We start from the raw sequence: 4,676 nt of genomic DNA, 5'->3' as shown, positions 1-4,676 counted from the left end.
GGGAGGACTCGGGACGCGGGTGGGTGGAGACGGGGACGCAGGAATCCCCAGACCGGACCGGCGCTGTGGCGGTGGGGCTGCTGCCCGCCGCCTGCAGTGGCTTTGGAAAGCTAGGCTTCTTTAACAGTAGCTCCTAAGCCCTTTCCATCTTAAGTTTAAATTATTGCAAGGACATAGTTTTTGGCACATGGTGAATATTGCACTGAAAATTGAAAAATCAAAACTGCTAATCATTCTTTCAAACTTATCCAATGGAATCTGTTGGGGAAGTGGGAGAATTCCCCCCCCCCCACCCCCCCCACCTTTTCCTTAAGGTTCTTATGGCTGGTCAAATAATTAAAAAGGCAGGTTAGCAGGAGAAAATCAAAGTTTAATAGCATGTATACATGGGAGAAATTCAGGGAACACAGTTACTCAGCCAACTGGCCGAGGCTGCAGACAAGGAGGACGTTTTAGGTAGTGATTTGGGGCTTCAAAGGGGAGGACCGTGGAAATGGAAAAGCAAATGTTTGGTAAATAGAACTTTGATAAGAGAGGGCTTAGCAAGGATCCTCCTAGTTTACAGAAATCCAGAATTATCTATGATGATGGCCTGCCCTAGAGACAAGCCTTTATTTTAAATTTCTTTTAGGCAGTTAGGGGGGAAAGGTTGAATGTTCTTGCTGAGTCTGAGCCTTTATTGTCTTCAGCTCGAAATAATCCGCATACCACAGTGGCGCATCTTGGGGTGACCTGCCCTGAACCCCATCAGTTCCCTGCTCTGAAACTTCCCTGGAAGTTGCACGTATAAAGAGCTGAGCTGGTGACTATGGAGAGAAAAGTGGAGTTAGTAGCTGAGTGGTAAGAAATCTGCAAAGAGAGAGAAGAGCATAGATTAGAATGAGGATAAACAAGCAGAAAAGGACAAACTATAGGACATTTCCCCACACTCCATTAAACCAGTTCCCCAATCCTGGCAATAAGTCAGTCCTATAAAATGTGTGAGCTTTATTTATCTGACGGAAAATGTCAAGCTTCTCTTTTAATAGATGTAAGTTAAATACTACTTGCCCAGTTTGATTCGCATAAAAGCAACATTTTTCACCGATGATTGCACACGCTCCTCCTTGCTGGGCAGTCAGTGTATCCAGAGCACATCAGTTTTGGAGCACCACAGAGGCTAGGCTGTTAATCTCTGACTGGAGTATTTTCAAAGTCTGCATGGTGGTGGTGAACTCTTGTTCCATTACCATGGGGAGATTTAAGATCACCTTTTCCAACTTGTCCTCAAAGTTGGGGAATAAAACTCTCAATGCCAAAGAGAACTTGGAGTTATGATACACAAGCGGATTCTTCACGACTTTCCAACTGGCACGTTTATGTGGCACAATCTTATGAACAAAGGAACCCGGGTTTGCAATTTGGCTTGCATTTAGTGTGGAGTATTTAGTGACAGAAGGGGCCAGGTATCCGAGTCCACAGTGTCCTGACCAATTAGGTGGGATTCCTTTATATACTTTATTGCCACATAAAGTAAAAAGACCAGTGTGTTTTGTAGACAAGGTTAGAACTGAATCTGTAGTTCCCCCCGTCTGGAGTATTCCATGACCTTTGCCACTGGTACTGTTAGTGCCTAAACATCTCCATTTTCCATGCTCTCCTGTCAATCTGTGAGAACAGAACAGATTGCGGAATAGCTGGTACAGGAGGCCTGCAGTCTGATTTTGGCAGCTGTAAAGCCTGGTCTTGTCACCTGACCAAGTGAGTCCAGATTTTTTATCCACCATATATGGTTTGTGGTATTGGGCAGCTTAACCACGCGAGCAGCTGAAATACCCCAAGTTGTACACGGGTGGCTTGTAAGCCATCCAGAGCATTTAGTAATTTGGCAGATGTTTGTGCCAAAGGGAGTAGCGTTAGAGTCACTTATAACTCCCTTTAGAGGTTTGAAGATGCTACCTGTGGAATAGAACCACAGAGTTTGATTACCATGTTGTCCTGGTATGTCACCCAGGAAGGGTCCAGTGTCATGTCTACTTTCAACTCAGAGGGAAAAACTTTCACCTATTGTCTTCACCCAGGCAAGGGAGAGTCCTGGAGTTTCCTTAGAGTCTTTCTGGGGCCCAAATGACTCACCAGGGGAAGGGGCAGAGTGAAGTTCTCCTTGTTGTGGACACCATGCCCTGCTGTTCATCCATCTTCCATACTTAGTCCACCAGGTGTTCACTTCAGCAGGAACAAAGACCAGTTCTGGTTCTTTTGCGCTGTCTAGCTGTTGACATAACCAGCAATCAGATTGATGAGTTAGGGTGGCCAAGGCTTGGTAAACTGGCATAAGGAGGGTGTTTGGTCTGTGCTCGACTTGTTGAAAAAGAGAGGGTTAGTAAAAGCAAGACACAGGTTGGAAAAGAGCCCAGAGTGGAGACTTAGAGGGAAGTGGACTAGATAGAGACCAGCACTTTCCAGTCAGCTTTTTAATAAATGATTAAAGGAAAATATATATTTGCTAATAGTTGTGTGTGTGTGTGTGTGTGTGTGCGTGTGTGTGTGTAGGGAGGCTTTAAATGCAAAGGGGAGGAAATAGGTAAAATCAAAGTTTCTTGATCCGTGATCTTGGGAAAAGCTGTCTACTTCATGACTTTGGCTGCTTCTGGGGCCTGGGAATTGGCCCTGGAAATCCTTAGTTTCAGGTCGCCTGTGGGGACTGTCTCCCAGTTGTCTTGAGAGTGATGTCCTGGGTCTATTTTGGCATGGCTGGCATGGATCCAGGGAGATTTTTCCTTTATTTTGATAGCGGGTAGGTGTTTAGTAGGACTTCATAACGTCCTTCCCAGTGAGGTGACATTGCATTTTTTCTTCTAAAGACCTTGATGTACACTCAGTCTGGTCAAAAGGGATAGCAAGTCTTGTCAGAAGATGAGGGCCACGCCTCCTTTCGCTGTTGACGATATGCTTCAGGTATGCTAGTTAGTTTCTGTATATAGCTAGTCATAGCATAGAAGTGTTCACTTAAATTCCCATAATATTCACTTAACCCAGGAATCAAAGGTTTAGAGATACCAGTAGGCATCGGGCGTCCAAAAACTATTTCAAAAGGAGTCAATCCATGTCTCCTATTTGGAGTATTTTGAATCTTTATCAGGGCCAAGCTCAGAGCTTCTCGCCATTTAAGTCCAGTTTCTTGACAGACCTTTCCTAAAGTCCTTTTTATGTCTAGATTTTTGTGTTCCACTTGCCCTGAAGACTGGGGGTGATAAGGGGTATGAAATTTTGATGAGTACCCCAGAGTTCTTGCAAGCAAGTGGTTTATCTCTGCTGTAAAATGAGTTCTTTGGTCTGATTCAGTCCATTAAAGAAATGCCCAAATGGGGAATAACTTCACTTATTAATTTCTTTACTGCTCTTGTGGCATCTGCATGTCTAGTTGGATAACATTCAATCCATCCACTAAACATGCAGACAATAACCAAAGAGTGAGAGTAGCCTAAAGCTGGGGGCAAGTCTATAAAGTCCATTTGGAGTGCTGCAAAGGGCAGTGTGAGCCCAGGAGGACTTCCTGGGGTATGCTGATCCTGCCCAGAAACTTGGTAAGATTTCCAAGTAGTGCACTGGGAAATAATTTGGTCAGAAATTTTATGGGGGGCCGGCCCGGTGGTGCAGTGGTTAAGTTCTCATGTTCTGCTTCTCGGTGGCCTGGGGTTCGCCCATTTGGATCCCGGGTGTGGACATGGCACCACTTGGTAAAAGCCATGCTGTGGTAGGCGTCCCACATATAAAGTAGAGGAAGATGGGCACATGTTAGCTCAGGGCCAGTCTTCCTCAGGAAAAAAAAAAAAAAAAGGAGGCTTGGCAGTAGTTGGCTCAGGACTAAATTTCCTCAAAAATAAAAAAAAAAATTTATGGATGCCAGGGCAAAACCAATTGTCTTTTAGCTCCTTAACTACCCCCCATTTGCACATATGTCCCATTTGGTGGGAAATAAGTGCCAGCCAAAAAGTCAAAAGACGGGGCTGGCCTGGTGGCGCAGCAGTTAAGTGTGCATGTTCCGTTTCTGTGGCTCAGGGTTCACCGGTTCGGATCCTGGGTGTGGACATGGCACCACTTGGCAAGCCATGCTGTGGTAGGCGTCCCACATATAAAGTAGAGGAAGATGGACACGGATGTTAGCTAAGGGCCAGTCTTCCTCAGCAAAAAGAGGAGGACTGGCAGCAGGTGTTAGCTCAGGGCTAACTTCCTCAAAAATAAATAAATAAATAATAAAATTTTAAAAAAAGTCAAAAGACGAGGAGCTACACGACATCCATTTGGCCCAATATACAATCCATCTGAATTGTTTGGCACCCTTTTGTATCCACTTGTCTTTTTCAGATTGTGGGGCATTTGCCTGATAGTTAATAATATCAGTCAGGGATAAAGGCAGGCTTAAAAGTTGGGTATAAAAAGGATAAGGGGGTCCGTTGTGAGCTGCATGTTCGGCAGCTCTGTCAGCACTGTCATTTCCTAAAGATACGATGTCAGTCTCCTTAATATGGGCTGAACAGTGAACAATGGCAGTTTTAGAAGGGAGGTGTGATAAGGCTGCTATTAAGCATCCATTAGCAATAAGATTTCCTGTAGAAGTTAAGAATCTACAGGATTTCCAAACACTGCCAACAGCATGGCAAACTCCGAAAGCAGATCTGCAGTCTGTGTAAATA

Source organism: Equus quagga, chromosome 7, assembly GCF_021613505.1.
Source record: "Equus quagga isolate Etosha38 chromosome 7, UCLA_HA_Equagga_1.0, whole genome shotgun sequence".
NCBI classification, from domain to species: Eukaryota; Metazoa; Chordata; class Mammalia; order Perissodactyla; family Equidae; genus Equus; species Equus quagga.
This window is presented reverse-complemented; position numbering follows the sequence as displayed.